Source organism: Chamaea fasciata, unplaced genomic scaffold (genome assembly GCF_029207755.1).
Source record: "Chamaea fasciata isolate MVZ Bird 193981 ecotype frontalis unplaced genomic scaffold, bChaFas1.0.hap1 SCAF_15, whole genome shotgun sequence".
Lineage (NCBI taxonomy): Eukaryota > Metazoa > Chordata > Aves > Passeriformes > Sylviidae > Chamaea > Chamaea fasciata.
In genome coordinates, this window is record NW_027094100.1 from 16,809,849 (window position 1) to 16,830,403 (window position 20,555).

Genomic DNA, 20,555 nt, shown 5'->3' on the forward strand with positions numbered 1-20,555 from the left:
ACTCCCCCTTGGGAGCCTCATCCCAGCACAGAGCTGCAGGTGGGACTGGAGGCTGGGCCATTCCCACTCCTGGGCACAGAAGATTCCTGCCTTTCCACGGCTTTGTGATCGGGTGGAAATAGAGGCGCTTTTCCCTAGGAAAAAATCTGGAATTTTTATGAGTCCTGCTCCTGCCTCCCTCCTCTCCCACCCTGGGGTTCCCTCCTCTCCCACCCTGGGGTTCCATCCTCTCCCACCTTTCTCCTCCTTCCTCCCAAAGTCCAGCCAGGGTTGGATTTCCCTCCAACCTCCCTGCTTGGAGGCTCCAGAGGAGTTTATCCACCGGGAATCCACCAAACATAAATTCAAGTGTCCACCTGGGCTGCAGAGGGATTTGGAAGGATGAGGATGAGCATGAGGGTGAGGGTGAGGATGAGGGTGAGGGTGAGGGTGAGGGCGAGGATGGGGATGAGGATAAGGATAAGGACAGGGATGGAGATGAGGATGGGGACGAGGACGAGGATGAGGATGAGGATGAAGATGAGGATGAGGATGAGGATGAGGATGAGGATGAGGATGAGGATGAGGATGAGGATGAGGATGAGGATGAGGATGAGGATGGGGATGGAGATGAGGATGGGGACGAGGACAAGGATGAGGACGAGGACGAGGATGAGGATGAGGATGGAGGGACACAGGATGCAGCTTAGGGAGGTGTCTTTGGCACTTTGGGCTCCATGATGGCTGCAGAGCCCCCAGCATCACTGTCCCCACTGTCAGTTTGGGGACAGGGCTGTCCTGAGGGCCAGCAGTGCCCAGTGCAGGTGCCCCCACAGGTGGGTGCAGAGCTGCTGGAGGTGTCCTGGTGTCCAGCTGCAGCTCCAGGAGCCTCCACCCAAACATCCCTTGTGCCCTGGGCTTTTCCTCAGGCTTTTCCAGCCAGGGCACAGCCACTTGCAGGCCCCAGACACCTGCAGCTGGACTGTCCCTTGCATGTGCCTCATCCCTGAGCAATTCCAGCTGGGATGAGCCCAGAGCAGCCTCTGGCACTGCCCAAGCACCAGAGTGAAGCAGCTTCGCCCAGAATAACTCCCAGCGCTGCGCCGCTGGTGGATCCTCCCTCCCGGGATGTGTGGAGGGGCTCAGCACCTCAAACTCGGCAGGGAATTCGGTGCTCGAGCGAAGTGTGAGACTGTGGGAAGCGTCTGGAGCGGCGGCGGCTCCGCTGTGCCAGCCTGGCAGCAGCTGCCACCGCCCGTATGGCTCTGCCCACATGCACCCCCTCTGCAGTGCCTCCCGAATGTGCAATATCAACATTGCGGGAGCAGAGGATTTCTGCATGTCATTATCCCAAGGTTTATTTGAATAAAAGGCAGGCGGGGGGAGGCAGAGCCGGCTCCGACGCGCGGCTCCGGCGGAGTCTCGCAGCTCGGCTCGGAGATGCCGATAGACAGCGGGAGCACAGACACAGCCAGGGCTGTGTTTGCTTTGCGGAGTGCTGCTAAAACATGTTGCCATCGAGATTCCCAAGCCCCACGGTTCTAAAATATTCATCGCCACAGCCCAGATTCCCTCCCAAGGAGCAGAAATCCAGGCAGAGACGAGAATCTATCTGGCATCCCCTTGTGGCTTTGCTTCTCCCTGCTGCGATGGGAGTGAGGAGCACAAGCAAAGGAGAGCCCAGATCTCGGTGGAGTGCTGCCAGGCCTTGTGGCAGACACCAGAGTGTCCTCACGTAGTTATCCCCTCAATGTCTGCACCACGGAGTCTGGCATGAGGAATCGGCGATGAGGGATCCATGAAAAGAGCATAAGGAATCAGTGATGAGGGATCAATGAAAAGGGATCTGTAAGGATTCAGTGACGAGGGATCCATGAAAAGGCATCTGTAAGGAATCAGTGATGAGGGGTCCATAAGAAGGGGATAAGGAATCAGTGATGAGGGGTCCATGAAAAGGCGTCTGTAAGGAACAGCCACACAAGCTGCAATGAGGAGCAACAGCCAGCAGCGTGGGCAGAGCCTTTTAGTGACACCTCAGAGTCACCTGGGCACCTTCAGAGGTGTCTGAGCTGTGTCCAGGGGCAGGACGGACACGCAGGAGAAGCTCTCCAGCATGGACCTGCTGTTCCTGAGGTCAGGAATTCCACCCCCTGCGCGCTCTGCTGCTCTTTGGGATCTCATCCAGTGCCCCACTGCTGTCACATGGAGATGTCACCATCATGGTGAATTTAAGTAAGAAAAATACACACTGTCTCTCCTGACCTAGTCAAGTTCTATTGTTGCTGAGATTCCCGAAGGTCCTGGTCACAAAGGCCACATTTTGGAGCAACTCCACGTGCAGAGCATTGCCCCGAGGCAGCAGCAGCTGCTCCAAAATGACCCGGTTTGGGGGCAGGGGTCCCGTTTCAAAGGGCCAGGGAATGTTCGAGGACCAGTCCAGCAGCCCCGTGAAAAGGCTGATGAGCTCAGGAGGTGCCCCAGGGCTCCAAACTGCGCCTCCAAATCGCCAAGTGCAGATGCTCTTCCCACCCAGCTCTCCCAGGCCCCCGCAGCCCGAACCATCGCGTTTGTGGGTCAAATTTCATTAAGGAGGGCCGGATGCTTGGAAGACATGGAACGTTTGTCTCTGGTTATTGTCCGGGTGATTTACATAATGGATTAGCGCAGATTAGCCCGGCACTGGGAGAGGCACCGGCTTGCTTTGCATGCTCCACAGGCGAAGGATTCCGGCTGGAAATGGGATGATCTAATAACAGGGATAATTGCTGCTTTATGGACTATAAGTGCTGCCATGTCAGGGGCTCGTCCGCCTCGACAGTGAGGCCATTGTACAAATATAAATCCCCCGGTCACCCCACAGCTCACAGGGACTTCCATGGGGACACTGAACACCTGCACCACGAGATACCAGCAGCGAATTAATTGATCCAACCCCTTAAAGCTGCTTTAATGGGATCCCCCGGTGCTAATATTCCCGCTTTCCCACCCCCCCGAGCCATGCTGGAGGAGGGGAAACTGAGGCAGGAGCAGTTTCCCTTTGCACAGGGTGGAGGGTGGGGTTCCCTTATCAGCCCCCAATCTCGGTGCTTTTATCTCTGATTCCCTGAGGGTAAATCCAGGGCTCGACAATTAATTTCTGCCGAGTGTTTTGCACTGCTCAGGAGCCAGCCAAGCCCATACTGTGAATATTACAAAGCTTTTTAGAACAGGAGAGCTTGGCAATTGCGACAGCACTTTTGAATCATTCATAATTTTGCACAGGGGCAACTTCTGTAGGTGTCTCGTTTCCTCTATGTTCATAATGTTTTAGGACTAAAAATAACACGGAATTGCTGTTCGAAATGTGAGCGAGGAATTAGAATTGCCAAGGAACTCGAGAGTCAAACTGTACTGGAGGACATCAGAGCCTTCCCACAGCCACAGCTCCAAACTCAATTAATCCCGGGTTAGGCACGAGGAAAACGTGTAGCTGGAAAGATTGGGAAACAGCTTCCACTTCCCAGCCAAGCAATATGCAGATGAGTGAGGAGAAGGGGATTTTGGGGGAAATTACTTGGAGCTCCTCTGTGCCCACAAACACCACGATGCTGAGGCCAGCTGAGCACCTGGGTTACATCCCTCTAAAATTCTCGTGAGGAAAACGATGCTTTGGGACAGCAGAGCTGCACTCCTGCTCCTGATGGGAGTCTCCTGCCTCGTGCTTCCCATTTGAGGCTGATCCTAAGGCTTGGGGCAACATGCTGGAGAGGTTTCAGTAACTCCTGTGGATTTTGGATCCTTTCCTGCAGAGGGGCATTGCTGGAGGTGCCTGGGACATTCAGAGGTGACAGTCATGGAGCTGGGATTGGGCTGCATGACAACACTACAGGCACGGAGGCACCAAAGCTTTGGGACAGCACAGGCAGAGTAGGGAGAGCTGAGAGTGGGGAAAATCCTTGTGATGGCACAGGAAAACCAACCCTGTCCTGTCCTGACCCCACAGCAGTGGAGAGGGGATTCTGCCCCTCTTCTCAGGTGAGACCCCACCTGCAGAGCTGCCCCAGCCCTGGGCCCAGCACAGGAAGGAGCTGGAGCTGCTGGAGCCAGGCCAGAGGAGGCTCCAGGATGAGCAGAGGGATGGAGCAGCTCTGCTGGCAGGACAGGCTGGGAGAGCTGGGATTGCTCACCTGGAGAGGAGAAGCTTTGGGCTGAGCTCAGTGTGGCCTTGCAGGGCCTCAAGGGGCTCCAGGAAACATGGAGAGAGACAATTTGCAAGGGCTGGAGGGACAGGACACAGGGAATGGCTTCCCACTGCCAGGGGGCAGGGCTGGATGGGAGATTGGGCAGGAATTGTTCCCTGGGAGGGTGGGCAGGCCCTGGCACAGGGTGCCCAGAGCAGCTGTGGCTGCCCCTGGATCCCTGGCAGTGTCCAAGGGCAGGTTGGACATGGGGGCTTGGAGCAGCCTGGGACAGTGGAAGGTGTCCCACTGCAGGGGATTGGAATGGAATGAGGTTTAAGTTCCCTTTCAACCCAAATCATTCTGGGATTCTCTGACCAGGATTGCCGTGGGCTGGGCTGAGCCAGAGCTGCCCTCAGACCCCTCACAGTGTCCTGGCTGGCTCAGAAGAAGCACCTGACCCTCCCAACTGGTGGAGTTGTTGTCCTGAAGCAAAGGCCTCCTCTGACCCCCTTGGGTTTGGGATCCCCTCAGATTCCTTTCCAAGAGGTCACTGCTTAGATCCTTCCCTGCCTTTCCCAAGCCTTGCCCAGCTCCCCTAAACCCTCCTCCATGGCAGGGTCTGCTCCAAACCCTTGCCTGATGATTTCTGTGCTGAGCTCTCCTCTGAGCTGAGGGAATGAGGAGAATTCACGTCCTGGAAGTTTCAGCCTCTTCTTTTGGAATTAATTTTGCAAGCTCCTCCTTGGCCCGAGCTCTCTGCGGGCTCAGGCAGAACAGGGCCAGCGAGAGGGGAAAGTCATGTTGCTGGTTAAATCTCCAAAGCAAAAATAATCCATTTTAATGAAGGTTCACAATCTGCAATGAATGTGAAACAATGTTGTCAGCTAAGCTGTTGCATTATTCACTTTTATTTGTACAAGGTCCTTCCATTAATATTTGACTACAAGAGAATGCAATTAAAAATTTTCTACTTGAATAAACCTCTCACCACGGTGTTGGTTAAAGGATAAAACCCTTTTAGGGTGGTGGAGAGGGGAATTTAGCACACTGGCACGTGGGTCACACCCCAACTCTCGTCCTCCTGCACCCCATGTTTTGTTCCCTGCTCTCATTTTTTGCCATGTCTTCCCTTCAATCCTTGCCCCACATCGGCTCCTCTGGGCTCCCCTGCTCCCTTCCCTGGCATTCGGAGGATCCCAACGCAATCATTTCCTTCAGAGCAGAGCCAAGACAGGCAGGGAAGGGAGGGGGGATGTGCAGGCAGGTGGGAAGCACCCCCAGTCCACAATTCCCCGAATTTTCAGGCTGAGGCAGAGCCCCATTTTCCCGGGAAGAAGTGGGGCTTTGCCTTCGTGTCCAGGGCTGTTTGCTGGCAGGGAGAGATGATTTATTATTTAAATTTTGGCATGCATGGCTGGGCACTGAATTAGTTGTAATCTCCCAGGATGGGAGGAAAAAACCTTCCAGGATCAGGGAAGAGAGTTCAGACACGAGCTCAGCTCATCACAAAAGGGAAGATGTTGGGGACGAGGGACACAAGGATGATATACAAAGCATGGAGTCACATATAGAAGGATTAGGCACTAATTCCCTTTCCAGAGCATCCAGGAACAAAGAGCCTGTGGTGAAAATAAAGCCACGGAGTTTAGGTGGGCACAGAAGGTTGAAATATGGCCAGGTTTGTATGGATCGGTGGCAGGGAAGAGGACAATCCATGAGCTTTGAACTGTTGTGCCTTTGGGAGATCCCTCCCTGCTCCCAGGCTCCTTCAGAGAGCTGGGAAGTGCCACCAGAAGATGGACATTCCATGCTGTGCTCCTTCACCTCCTGGAGAATCCAACACTCCCTGTGGAGCTGTTGGGAAAAGCACAAGGGAAGTTTGGGGGCCTGGAGGGCAGAACTGGATGGGTTAGAAGGAGAAAAGCTGTGTGGATATGTGAAAAAGGAGCCTCTGGCCTCAAAAAAGTCTAGGAGTGGTTTGGAGCCTCTTTTGGAGGAGAAACCTGGGGGCCGAGAGGGCCAACCTTGGGGGCAGGGAGATGGCCAGAGAACGTAGGAGTGTCTCCAGGAGCAGGAGACTAACCTTGGAGAGGGACTTCTAGAGGAAAAGGACCCTCAGGAGAGTTTCCACCTCCCCAGGGACCTCCACACAAGCAGAGGAGAAACCAGAGAGGAGATTGGGGAATAAATACTCTGGCTCAGTTGATTGAGGTCCAGCATCCTGTAGATCACCTTTGTTTTTTTGGGAGAAGATCTGCCAGGACACACAGTGTGCAGACATCCAACCCCATCCCATGGCAAACCTCACTGATCCCTATGGGAATTCCATACCCTCACCATTAAACCCCACCCAGGAACATTTGCACATCTACATCTCTTTAATGGTTGGATTTGATGCTCTTAAAAGTCATTGCCAACCTAAACAATCGGGGTCTGTCTCCTTTTGGGACCAAGCAGGACCTGCTGCTGTGCCATAAAATCCAGAAAACCTGCCAGCACCGTCCTTCTCTTCCTGGATTGAACATTTTCCCATTTCTGGGACAAGCACAGGTCCTCAGGAGATCTCCTGCCCTGGGCACCCGGGATCATCGCTGAGGCTGGAGCAGCCCATCCACAGGGATCCCAGGGAACACAGCAACCAACCAGCAGCAACTGCAAGGAGGATTCAGGGAATGTTCTGTGGGCTATTCTGCTCTTCCCTTCTCTCCCGCTGGGCTCTTCCCTGCCTGTCCATGGGGAAGGTGTCTTGGGTTGCAATGCAAGATGTAACCAGCAGTTTGTATTCTATCACCAGCTGTTCAAACCAGCTGGGGCCGTGTTCTTTATCCCTTCCAGGACCCATCCTCCCTCCAGGGGATCTCTGCTGTTCATGGGTCATCAAGGCTCACTGCAGGGCTGATACAATTCCATCATCCCACGGGGAGAGGCTCCACCCAGGGGGAGGAGCCCAGCATTCCCACCTGGATCAAACCTGGCATTCAGAACACCAGCACAGCCTGTGTGCACTGGATTCCCAGAGGGAGACCGAACCCATGTCACCACCACTGGATCGTCAGAGGAAAACTGCACTCTTCTCCAGGGTCATCTCTGCTCCAACAGAACCACATCTGGCACTGCAGGAGGGCTTGACTGGACTGACACCAACACCCTGACCAACACGGTGTCAGGTTGTGTTCTGACTCTGTCAGTGGTTTGTTTTGGGGTTTTTTGTTTGTTTGTTTTTGTTGTTCTTCATTGTGGTTTTTAGTTTTTTGTGGGTTTTTTGTTGTTATTTTGTTTGGTTGGTTTTGGTCCTACAGCATTTTTATTTTAATGTTCCTACTAAAGAACTGTTATTCCTATTCCCATATTAAGGCCTGAGAGCCGCTTAATTTCAAAATGATAATAATTTGGAGGGAGGTGGTTTACATTCTCCACTCTCTTTCAAGGGAGGCTCCCGCCTTCCTTAGCAGACACCTGTCTGTCCAAACCAAGACAAGGTGGCAGCGACATCCAGAGCTCTGGAGAAGCCGCTGGCACCATCTCCGGGCTCTCCTGAGGGGCCCTGGCTGCACCCCTGGAGATTTCACATCCCACAGCTGCCACTGCAAGGGGGGATCAGCACATCCAAGCCTCAGGAATCTGCCCATGGAATGCTAAGCAGCACCTCAAGCAAGGCCTGGGAGTGCAGAGAGAGGAATCTTCAGACCTTCAATTCACTTCACTCCAACTCTTCCCAGATAAAAGAAGGATTCAGAAGCCCATTCATCTTCGGGAGTGCTGTGGAAAATCAGTCCATTATTTGTGTCCCATTAATGTTATCTGGGCCAGGGAGATGAATAATTCCATCCCCAGCAGCAGATTTGTACAGTGAGGAGTACAGAAGACAAGGGCCCATCCCAAACAATCAGGCTGGAGTGGGATGCTGAGGGATGGTACATGGAATGTGTGCCAGGATTCCAGGCCAGGACGGGGCTCCCAGGAGCTCTCCCAGGAGGAGTGGAGTGCAGCTGCATCCCAATCCCAAAGCATTCCCAGAGAATTATAGACTAGGTTGGGTTGGAATGGTCCTTAAAAATCACCCAGTGCCACCCCTGCCATGAGCAGGGACACCTCCCACTGTCCCAGGCTGCTCCAAGTCCCAGTGTCATGACTGCCCTTGGGCACTGCCAGGGATCCAGGGGCAGCCACAGCTGCTCTGGGCACCCTGTGCCAGGGCCTGCCCACCCTCCCAGGGAACAATTCCTGCCCAAGATCCCATCCAGCCCTGCCTCTGGCAGTGGGAAGCCATTCCCTGTGTCCTGTCCCTCCAGCCCTTGTCCCCAGTCCCTCTCCAGCTCTCCTGGAGCCCCTTTAGCCCCTGGCAGGGGCTCTGAGCTCTCCCTGGAGCTTCTCCTCTCCAGGTGAGCACCCCCAGCTCTCCCAGCAGAGCTGCTCCAGAGCAGAGGTTGAGGGAGCTGGGAAAGGGGCTGAGCCTGGAGAAAAGGAGGCTCAGGGGGGACCTGGTGGCTCTGCACAACTCCCTGACAGGAGGGGACAGCCGGGGGGGTCGGGCTCTGCTCCCAGGGAACAGGGACAGGAGGAGAGGGAACGGCCTCAGGCTGGGCCAGGGGAGGCTCAGGGTGGACAGCAGCGGGAATTTCTCCATGGAATGGGTGCTCAGGGACTGGAACTGCCCAGGGAGGTTTGGAGTGCCCATCCCTGGAGGTGTCCCAGGAAGGGCTGGAGGTGGCACTGAGTGCTCTGGGCTGGGGACAAGGTGGGGATGGGGCACAGCCGGTACTCGATGATCCTGGAGGTCTTTCCAGCCTCAATGATTCTGGAATTCTGTGAAATACTTACCTTTCATCCAACCCCCTCTCCTCAATACAGACCCACCCTTCGAGCAGAGATAGATGTGAGGAAACGTCAGAGACAGAGCCTGGAAAATTCCAAGGAGGTGGAAAAGGCAGTGGCTGGACAGGAGCTGGCCGCTCCTCCTGTCCCACCCCCGGAGCTGCTGGGAAGGCCTGAAGGTGCTAAAATCTGGTTATTGAACGATTCGGGAGTGCTGCAGTGCTGCTCAGGGAGATTTATCCCCCATCTGTGCTTGTTTTCATTCCACCGGCACACCTAATAAATATCCCCTTTTAAAGCAAAGCACCTCCATTTACAAACCTGTTAGCAGAGCTCTGGCATTTCCCAAGGATTTTGCCTCCAACATCCCCGCCTGGAAGGCCACGTGTTAATCCCCAGAACTCGCTGGGATTTCTCAGGCTGGAGGTCCCTCGAGTTTCCTCCTCGGCTGAAAAACAGATAGTCCAAAATCTTCCAGATGCCCACGCAGGTGAGAGCCAGTAATCCTAGGAATTTGAGACAGCGATAACAAACTGAAAATCCCGATTTAGACAAGCACATAAAGGCTCAGAAACCTTTGCTGTGCATGAAGAGAATAGGGAAAAAAATTAAAAATAAAAGAAATTAAAAATCACCAAATCCCAAAGCCCTGCGAGGCAGTAAGTAAAGTTTGGCAACTTCCAAATGCATTCCCTGTTGTTCCAAGCTGTTCCCTGTGGCTCCCCAGAGGGCTGGTCCATAAAGGATAACAACCTTTGCCTGCTGGGAGCTATTAGCTTAAATGGGAGCGGGCTGCTGCAGCATTTAAGGCTGATTAGAATGGTGTCATTGGATTTGTATGCACTGGGATCCATGCAGATGGATTTCACAAAAATTCCGAGAAATTACATCCAGGAAAGGGAGTTAAAGGGATGTCTCAATGCGTGGCAAGCGCTCGCTGGCTCGGCTGACTGAAATTGCAAATAGAGGAGCAGGGAAAAAAGGAAAAGAAAACCACAAGGAAGTTAAAATGAGGCTGGGGAATTTAGGAACAGAATTCCAGGCTCTGGAATCCGCTGGAATGGGCAGATGGATTGGGGATCAAAATGGCCACGTATCTCTTCCTCATTTTTTATTAAATTCAAATTATTTTCATTAGATGTGTGAGCACATTAAATCATTGCTGTGTTACACGTGGAATTACACAAAATTCGGGATGCGCGGTTACCCTCCGTGCAGGTGTCACCCCTGGATAAAACTTCTCCCATCCCAGCATTTCCAGGCGTCCCCAGGCCACACTTGGAGCCAGGAAACCTCATCAGCTCGGGTAGCAACCCTCAAATTTCCACATCCTGGGAACTAGCGGGGAATTTGTCGCTGGATAAAGCCCCCGACCCAGAAAAGCATCGACCTCTTACAACTCATTTGTCTCTCTTTGACTTGCAAATCTCAGGAATTTTCCACCCCAATCAACTCAGCTCTCACCTCCCCCTGAGAGGGCAAATCAGCTCCTGCAGCATCTTCTGCTCGAAGGCTTTTGGTTATTCTCAACGTTTTAGCGGCTCCTTTTGGGGGGTTTTCTCACCCATGGAGCTGCTGGAACATTCCCAGCGTTCCCCAGATGCAGGGAATGAAGCTGGGCTTCCCCAGAAGGGTCCCTCAGCCAACCCCAGAGCACGGCGCAGGCGGAGCTTTCCTGCAGCTTCTTGGTGTCCAGAGCCATTGATAAGCTTTCACTTCATTAAAATAATCGCTAATAAGTCTGGCATTCGTCAGGCAGGCTCGGAGTCTGCTCCCTGTGCCCAAAGCCATGGCCTTGGCCTGGCTGGGTTGGACCAGGGATGTTGGGATGAGGGAAAGGACAAGCATGAATCTTTAAACTGCCTGAAACAACCTGATGGTCGCGGTCGTTTTCATCCCATCAGGTTCATCTTCATCCCATCCTTGAGAAGAGCTGGGATACAGAGGGGCACTGCAAACATCCCACTAATTCCACGACCACGGCAACATTCCTTGATTTTCCAGCCCCACCCAGGCCCACTTCCCCAGCTCCAAAAGGTTTAACCCTTCCTTCCCTCTCCAAACCCTTCCTGCTTGGATAAACAGCGCCTCAGCCCCCAGTAATCCTTTTTTCAACATTTAACAAAATCTTTTTCTCCCTCTTAAGGCTTAAGGAGAACAAAAAAAAAAAAAAAAAAAAAAAAAAAAAAAAAAAAAAAAAAAAAAAAAAAGCGCTTTCCCTATTTAGCAACATTCTTGTGATGTTTATTGGAACGGGCTGAAAGAGCTGAGGTTTGAAAATTAGGATCTGGCAAGGAAACAGTGTCCTCAGGGGCCAGAGAACAAACCTCTCTGGGAGGAAAGTGATGGGACCAGCCTTTAAAGGCTGGAAAATTGCAAAGCAATGTGCTCAGCAGTATTTTCGTTTATGCAGTTCTTTTATTCTTAAGACGAAAATTGCTCGGGACAAAGGCATCGGTCTCATACCTGGGACAGTGTGCTCCTTCCTCGCCTTTTCCCTGTGAAAATGTGTGCTGCTTTGAAGAGCAGCGATGTTCAGCACGAAGCAAATGCCAACGTGACCATTTTTAATGCAAATTCGCTGCCATCTCTCCCCGCTCCTTTAATGCTGCCTGGGAATGTGTGACAGTGCCTTGGCAGGGCTGTCACTCGGGGAGGAACCCAAGCCTGCGGTGCTTTTCCAGGATAAGAAAGTGCCTTGTTGGGTTTGCAGCCTCTGATCCCACCTGGACACGGCAGCAAAAGCCTTTTCCAGCCCTGCCTGGGACTCGCTGCTCAGTCACTGCGAGCTTTTAATGAGTGCACGAAGCTGGTGCTGGTGGCATCACTGCGAGGATGCTGCTGTGGGCAGAGCTATCAAAGTGCTCCTTCCACAGGTAGGGATGGACAGAGGTGCCCCAGTGTCCCTTGTTCGGGTAGGGATGGACAGAGGTGCCCCAGTGTCCCTTGTGCGGGTAGGGCTGGACAGAGGTGCCCCAGTGTCCCTTTCTTAGGTGGCCAGAGATGTCCCCAGTGCCCCTCGTTTGTGTCGGGGCGGGCACCGAGCCCCGTCCCGCATCCCCAGTCCCGTCCTGCCCAGCCCGCAGAGGGTTAAACCCTCTGCTATTCCCGGGGGTGGGAATTGCGGCTCCGGGAGGACGCGGCCGTGCCTTTCCCAGCCGTTCTTCCCACACTTTCCCCGGGGCGGCTCCTCCCGAGCCCAGGGAGGGGGCCGGGCAGGCCGGAGGTTCCCACAGCCCACGCCGGGAGCGGAGGAAGCGCAGCCCCCCAGGGCCGCCCTGGGAGCCACGGCCGGCCGCAGCCCCCGTCCCCGGCACGGCGGGGGATGCCGTGCCCGCTGCCGCACCCCCGGCACACCCGCGGCTCTCCCGGGGGCTGCGGGGGTAAATGCATACAGGGGGGAGAGTGTCCATGTGCCTTCTCCATGGAATTCCATGTGCCTTTTCCCATGGAACTTCCAGCCACGCCAAGGGAGATATAGGCTAAATAAAGGAAATGTCGGGATATCAGGGAAACGTTTTATACAGGAAGGGTAATAAAGTATTGGAATGGTTCTGCCTGGGGAGGTGGTGGATTCACCATCTCTGGATGTGTTTAAGAAAAGACTAAATGTGGCACTTGGTGCCGTGGTTTAGCTGAGGTTAGGGCTGGGTTGGACTTGATGATCTTGGAGGTCTTTTCCACCCTAATGATTCTCATTCTGATTCTGAATTCCGCCCATCCTCCCTGAGCAGCCCCGGCTGCTGGGACGCTGCTCATGGTGACACTGGCACTGCCCGGGGCCACACCCGGGAGGAGCAGCACCTCTCCTGGTCACCACTCCGGGACACAAATCATGGAGTCTTGGGATCACAGGATCCTGGAATGCAACGGAAGGGGCCTTAAAGCTCATCTCAGTCCTCATGGCAGACAGAGCTTCCACCAGCCTGGGGTGCTCCAAGCCCTGTCCAGCCTGGCCTTGGCCACAGCTGCTCTGGGCACCCTGTGCCAGTGTCACAGCCCTGTCACTGTTCCTGTGCCCATGAAGACACCTAAAGGCCAGTCCTGGCCTGCACATCACCCCTTCCATCCGTGAAACCACCCCTACAGGAGCTGGAGGAGCCCAGGAGCTCCTGCCCCGATCTTTGGGGCTCCAGATCACTCTCTGCAAGTCCTTCTCCAGCCTTGCACCGTCCTGCTGCCTGGGGGTGACTCCTGTGCCACAGAAATGCCCAACCTAGCGGCAGAGAGAACACCGGGTGTGAGGGCTCAGCCAGCAATGGTCCACCATTCCCAAAGCTTGGGAGGATTAACTAATTCTTACTCATTAATTAGCCCTGTCTGGGCAGCACAGGTGCTACAGCAGGCATGGAAGAAAGGTCATTTCCTCCAGGTGCCCTTACACCTGGTCTTTGCTGTGGAGACAACATCCCCAAAGCAGGGATAGGAGGGTGGGGAGAGAAAAGAGCCTGGGGACAGCATCCACTGGTGCCCCTGCCAGGAGAGAGTCCTGCCTGTGGCATCAGGAGACCCCACCTCAGACCAAGGCCACCCAAGCTGATTTTCCCACCTGAGGCACGCCAGAAGATGGGAGGAGAGCTCCAGGAACCCTTCCTGGTGCCCAGGGATGATGGGAAGGCCACGGGAAGCGGCTGGGGGAGCGCAGCAGGCTGGGGAGGGAGCAGCCGAGATGTAATCCCACACTCTTGGCTGTTTAATGCTGCTCATTGCAGCCCTCAATTCTCCCTCTCCCTGCAAGACAAATGTGATCAGTGCTCCGTGAGCTTGCCCAACCTTCCCCAGCCCCGCTGCAGCCAGCAGGGAGTTTTGCTGGGGGGCAGGATAAGATTGTGCAGATATAATAACTCCATTCATCACCGGCGAGCGGGGCCGGGCGAGCGGCGCTTTGTAAATGGCTCGGGACGTTTGGCAGCTCAGACGCCACCAATCTCCCTGACAGGCAATACCAGGGTGCCCTGGAGCCCCCGGGCAGCACAGCCAGGGCAGCCACAGCTACGGGCACTGTGCCAGCAGGGACTCTGCTGCCCCATGGGGAGAGCATGGAGGGGAAGGCTCTCCCTGCCTTGAGAATCCAAGGAAAACGCTCAGAGCAGCAGGAGAACCAGTCTGGAGGGGCTCGTTCCCCAGGAATGAGGGATGGCCTGAGGCCAGAGCACCCACAGTTCCCACAGGAGCCATTCTCAGCCTCCACAGACTCTGGGAGCTTTGCATTTAACATCACTAAATCACAGAAAACTTGGGTTGGGCGAGACATTAAATATCCCGTCCCATCCAGTGCCATGGGCAGGGACACCTCCCACTGTCCCAGGCTGCTCCAAGCCCCAGTGTCCAACCTGGCCTTGGACACTGCCAGGGATCCAGGGGCAGCCACAGCTGCTCTGGGCACCCTGTGCCAGGGCCTGCCCACCCTGCCAGGGAGCAATTCCTGCCCAATGTCCCATCCAGCCCTGCCCTCTGGCAGTGGGAAGCCATTCCCTGTGTCCTGTCCCTCCATCCCATGGAAATCATCTCTCTCCATCTTCCTTGTAGTCTTCTTTCTGAGACTTGGACCCTGTGGATGCGTTGCCTATGGAAAACGCGGATATCCGAGGATTTGGTGCATTCCCAGCTCACTCACACGCACAAACACAGCACTGGTTGGTGCATCCCTCCCGTTCCCTCCTGACTCAATGAAATATTTTCCATCAGCCAAATTATAAAAGGAATTATGGACATCTTTAAAAGAAAAGCTGCTCCAGCTTCATCCCACATTCCTCCTCCTGGCCTTCAATCCCTGGGAAGTGCAATCCTGCTGTTGACACGTGGCTTGGATTCAGGAGCTTTATTAACCCAAATTCCCTGTCCTGACCCAGGACCTGCCGATTTCCATGCCCACCCTACAACTTCCTGTGCATCCCACCCTGGAACTTCCAGGTTTGTAGAGACACCAGTGAGGGACAGGGCTGTTAAACACCCACGGGCTGGGGAAATTGTCAATTCCCAGCTCAATTTTTTGGCCTGCATCCATTTTTAGGGTTTTGGATTCCTTTTCCCAATTTTTAATTACCAAGTTGGTACAGAAGGAACATTGAACCCCACAAGTTTTCCTCCTATCTGGGTTTTTCATTAGAAGCCTGGCATCTGTGGAAGAAAATCCAAGAAAGACTTTGTCTTTCCTGACAGAAAACAGCCTTCCCAGAGCTTAATAGAAATTTGAGTGAGGCTTTGCTGCCAAGGATGCAAAAAAAATTGATTTTGTGTGTTCAAATTCACGCCTTATTTTTTGCAAAAATATTTTGTGAGGGTGAAATTTCCCGTGCTTGCTTTCAGCAGAGTTTGCAGGACTGTGTTGAGCTGCTTCTCCTCAGAACAGTGATTACCAATGTTCATTTTCAGGATTAAAATAAAAACAACAAACAAACGATTCTTGTCATTCCACAAAGAATTAGGGAACTGCTGCAGCTTCCTACACACAGCGTGAGGATTTCTCCACAAAATCCTTGGCACACCTAGGCTGGGCTAAAGGCAAAATAAATAAATAAGTGTAGGACACAAATAATTATCAAAATGCCTCAGAGCAGCCCATATTTCAGCAGAGTAATGAAGGCAGGTACTCGTTGTGCTCTGTCAAACCAAACAACTCACTTTTAGTATTCCTGCAGTGCTCTCTTCCAGGTAAGCACTATATTTACTTCTAGAATGCTATGAAGGCACTACATTTACTTCTATATTCCCCCTACTTTTTATATTTTAAGGGAATGGCATTACAGGTGCATTAAATATGGGGATGAAGGAGCACTACTTGGAATATTCAAGGTTCCGTCATGCTGGGAGCACAGGGTGAAGGTGTCCTGCCCAAGGGAGGGCTTCAGTCAGGAAAACCCAAGGGTTTGGATCAGCTCCCTGACCCAAACATGTGGAAAGAGTCAGAGGGAGAAGAGAGGAGACGTTTTCAGGCATAGGGGAAGGAATTGTGTAAGTTCCTGCAAACATTCAGAGGTCACAGAATCCCAGACCGGGTCAGGCTGAAGGGCCCCCAGGGCTCACCTGGTGCCACCTCCCTGCTCCAGCAGGGCCACCCCAGAGCTCAGGGCACAGGAATATCTGCAATATCCCCAGGGAGGGACCCTCCACAGCCTCTGGGCACAATCTGCTCAGGGCTGGGCACTGCCCAGGGCACAAGTTCTGCCTCCTGGGCAGGGGCAATTCCTGGGCTCAGCCCTGCCCGTGGCTCTGGGGCCATTGCTGGGCCTGGAGCAGAGCCTGGGCCAGCTCTGCCCTCCCTGCACACAGGGACACACAGGGACACCCAGGGACACACAGGGACAGACAGGGACAGACAGGGACACCCAGGGACACACAGGGACACACAGGGACACCCAGGGACACACAGGGACACCCAGGGACAGACAGGGACACCCAGGGACACCCGGAGGCACCCAGGGACACCCAGGGCTGATGTCCCCTCTCAGCTGGGGCTCCTCTCCAGGCTGAGCAGCCCCAGCTCCCTCAGCCTCTCCTGGGCACGGAGATGCTCCAGGCCCTTCCTCAGCTCCAGGAGCTCCTGTCCCTGCTGTGCTGAGGATCCAGAGCTGGACACAGCACCCAGAGGTGCCTCCAGGGCTGGGCACAGGGGCAGGATCCCCTCCCTGACCAGTTGGGAAGGCTCTTCCTGAGGCATCCCAGGATCCCATTGGCCTCCTTGGCCAGAATTGATTATTTCGGTCATGTTCCTTGCCTGGAATGGGAGGGAACCATTCATCCTATGCTCTTTCCATGCCAGGAAGTGCTGGAAATCCTTCTCAATCCCAGATGGATTGGGAGTGCAAATGTCCCGGACGAAGGGAAGAAATCTCATGAGACAGAATGACCAGCTGGAGGGGAGCAGTGTCAGGACACAGCACATGCAGATGTGGCTGCTTTGGACTGGGCAGACTGGGAGGAAGAGCCCCAGAGCAGGCAGGGAGGAGCTGAGCTCTGGGAAATTCCTAAGGGAATGCCCACAGAGACAGCACATAACAGCAACCCCATAAACGATGGACAACACCATAAAAACAGAGCACGAGCCTAAACCCCCCATCCTGTGAGCATCCCTGGAAACCAGCAATGCACAGCAGGACACGGGGTCATCAGAGCAAAATTCAAGGGCTTTTGGCAGAGAAACTTTGCGTTTAAGAAAATTGTTATTGCTGCATGGAGTGTCCTGTGTGCATTTATTGTTTGGAAAACGAGCCCTTTCCCAGGGGCTGTGGTCTGCTCCTGCTGGGAACAGCATCTCATCCCTGTCCTGGAGCCCTGGAGCAACTCATGAGCATGGGGACCAAAGGAAGAGTCTGAGGATGTTGTGACCCCCAGGACCAGCCTGGGCTTGACTCCATTCATCCTTTGCAGTTATTTTTCTTCTCTTCCAGTGCAGCTTCACTGCAGGTGAGGATGAGGAGACAGAGCAGGTGAACACCTCACATGGAGATCCGAGCCTCCAGTGGCATCCTCAGCAGCAGGAACAAGCCCTTTTCCTAAAAAAATCCAGCCAGGACAACAGCCATCAGCTGGCAACCAGCCTCTGATGGAAAGGATGCAAATGTGAGAGGCTGCCCTGACGGTTCTGCCAATGACCTAATGAAGCACAAGAAGCGTTTCTGAGCGCGGCTGTGGAACAGACATTTACATAATGTTTGTCTGCAGCTCGGGCTGTTACGCTGGGATGGCTCTGCAGGAAGGACAGGCTGTCCTCCTGGAGGTGGCACTGAAAAATGTGCTTCCCTCCCAGCCCGAGGGACAGCATTTGTATTCCTTGTTCCGAGGGAAATCGGCAGCCTGGGGAGACATTGGGCAAGTCGCCGTGCCCTGGGCCAGCGGGGAGGGGGCAGGGAGCACCCGGCACCTTCCCGGGCACATCCCAGCCTGGAATGAGTGGGATCACTGTGCCAGGGGAGAAGTGGGAGCAGTCAGGGGCGCAGGGTGGCAATCAGGAGCCACCAGCCCGGAGAGGTAAATGGGGACAGGTAGCTCAGGTGCCTTGGAGAATGAAAAGGGTATTTCCAAACTATCCCGGTGTAGGGCAGGAAAGGCATTTTCCAGCTGGGTGTTGGGAGCCGGGAGGCAGGCAGGAGGTGTCAGGGAATTGCTGGAGCACCTGCAAAGCTTGCACGGGTCACCAAGGACGGCCAGCCTTGGGACAATGATGGTTTTGTAGGAAATGATCTTTTAATCTGGTTTTACTTAATAAAACTGGAGAGAAGCAGCCAGAATGTCTCAGTTTGATTGAGGAGTGTAACAGAGAGAGTTAATTACTTATTGCAACCTGAGGCTCAAAACCCAGCCAGAAGTCAGGGTTTGAAATGCTGCTCTCACCAGCAAAGCGTGGGAAAAGCCACGGGAATGCCACCAGCCGCATCCTTGGGAAAGGGGCACGTCCATCCCTGAGCTCCACGGAGCTGGAGCCGTGCCCAGTGCCCACTCCCATCTGCTGGACCTGCAGGGGGGCTCAGATTGACAAAACTTCAGCTTCCCCACGGATTGGAGCAACAGAAATCCAGGAGCGGAGAGCGGACACCAAAATGGACTCTGATTTTAATTTTTCAAAGACTTCTATACTTAGAAGTCTCTTGTTGGCCCTCAAAGTGGACCTGTTACTCTCTGCTCTTCAGATGATTTATTAATTACAGGCAGAGTTACGGCAGAGCTGCAGCTCCCCCAGTCCTGATGATTTGTGTGAGATTGGAAAAAAAACCCCAAACCTTCCCCCTTTGCAGAAATAAACCCCACATGAACAGGCAAAAAAAAAAAAAAAAAAAGGGGGGGGGGGGGGAATGTCATCCTTAAAAACTACACCCAAACACACACAAATATCTATTCATATATATATATTTATATATAGCTTTTGGTGATATGTCTCATGCTTCAGGACTGGAGCTATTTTTATGCTTTTCATAAATGACCATGGAAGAGCATTTCAAATGAAGCTCAAAGAATAACATCCTTTTGTTCCCAGGAACAGATACAGCCAGAATGGACTTGGCTGAGAAATAAAATCAGACTTTGAAAGGAGGAGACAGAGCAAAGTTACCTGAATAGCTGCAAACTCAGAACTTCTCATCTCCCTGTCACTGCATGAGAAATTTCTCAAGTTTGGAGAAAGCTCTCGGTTCCCATCTTAGGAGGGACACAAAGAACAATATAAAATCTCCTCCAAATTCCCAAAAGAGGCATTTGATGCTCTTTTGGAAGTGGCTAAATGCTGTGAAGGCCTCTGGAGATGTGTTAATTATGGACAACCCAGTTCTGGCCTCATGGATGCTCAGCCATGGAAGATATTTCAGTTACAGCACGGCAGACACATCAGAACTCCAATCAATAGGTGGATCCTTTATTAAACCTAAAGAGAGAGCCAGGATTGGAGGGAAAAGATAATATTGGTTTGTCCTGGATAAATCAAACAGAAGAGCTCAACTTTATTTCTGCAGGAGAGAAGGTTCAGAGAATCCCAGAATGGTTTGGGTTGGAAGGAATCTCAAAGCCCATCCAGTGCCCCCCTGCCATGGGCAGGGACACCTCCCACTGTCCCAGGCTTCTCCAAGCCCCACTGTCCAACCTGCCCTTGGGCACTGCCAGGGATCCAGGGGCAGCCACAGCTGCTCTGGGCACCCTGTGCCAGGGCCTGCCCACCCTGCCAGGGAACAATTCCTGCCCAATGTCCCATCCAGCCCTGCCCCCTGGCAGTGGGAAGCCATTCCCTGTGTCCTGTCCCTCCAGCCCTTGCAAATTGTCTCTCTCCGTGTTTCCTGGAGCCCCTTCAGGCCCTGCAAGGCCACACTGAGCTCAGCCCAAAGCTTCTCCTCTCCAGGTGAGCAATCCCAGCTCTCCCAGCCTGTCCTGCCAGCAGAGCTGCTCCATCCCTCTGCTCGTCCTGGAGCCTCCTCTGGCCTGGCTCCAGCAGTGGGATGAGCACAGGGATTTGGGTCAGGACAAATACTTAAGATGCTCTTGCTGTGAACATCAAACAGGCTGAAGAAAGGAAAAAGTTGGGATATGGAATTTTTTGGGGTGGTTGTCCCACACTATTAACCCCCGGTGGGATCTGTACCCCTGACACCCCTTCTCTGCTCCGTGTGGGGCTCCTCTGCACATCCCTGGGCTCAGGACCTGCTGCTCCAGCTGCATCTGAAGAAACTACTCCGGATAATGCATCTTTATTTGTTTTGGAGGAATTAGATTTAAATTCCCCCAGAAATTCGGTGAAACTCCTCTGTAATAGACAGCACAAAGCCCACGAGCCCACGCTCCATGTGCCTTCGGAGCAGAACATCCATCTTTGCAGTAGTCAGGTAATTCCAAACTGAGAGGAAGTTTTTGGGAGAGGGACGCCTGGATTAGAGCCAGGTCTTGAACCAAAAAGGGCACAGCCTGACCTGTGGCCCCTAAGCAAGGCTTTAGAAAGCACAGGATTTAGAAAATCCTTGCCAAGAAAGCTGCACAATCCAAAAGGTTTCAATGTCAGATCCAAAGCTAGGATGTGAAATTCCTTTTCAAGAACATCAGCAGGAGGAGGACCAAATAAAAGCTGTCACTGTTATTTTTCTTGTTGTCATTATATGGTTACGAGTGAAAGCGGAATGGGGC

The 20,555-nt window shown here is 53.4% G+C and overlaps 1 long non-coding RNA gene across 1 annotated transcript; it reads right to left on the minus strand.

The window, feature by feature from the left end:
* Nucleotides 1-6,031: 6,031 nt before the first annotated feature.
* On the minus strand, nucleotides 6,032-9,698 carry LOC136297387 (uncharacterized). The gene is made up of 3 exons (XR_010723147.1): nucleotides 9,590-9,698; nucleotides 9,276-9,460; nucleotides 6,032-7,898 (listed from the first exon to the last, which is right to left on the minus strand). It is a non-coding gene; the product is annotated as an uncharacterized lncRNA (long non-coding RNA).
* Nucleotides 9,699-20,555: the final 10,857 nt, after the last annotated feature.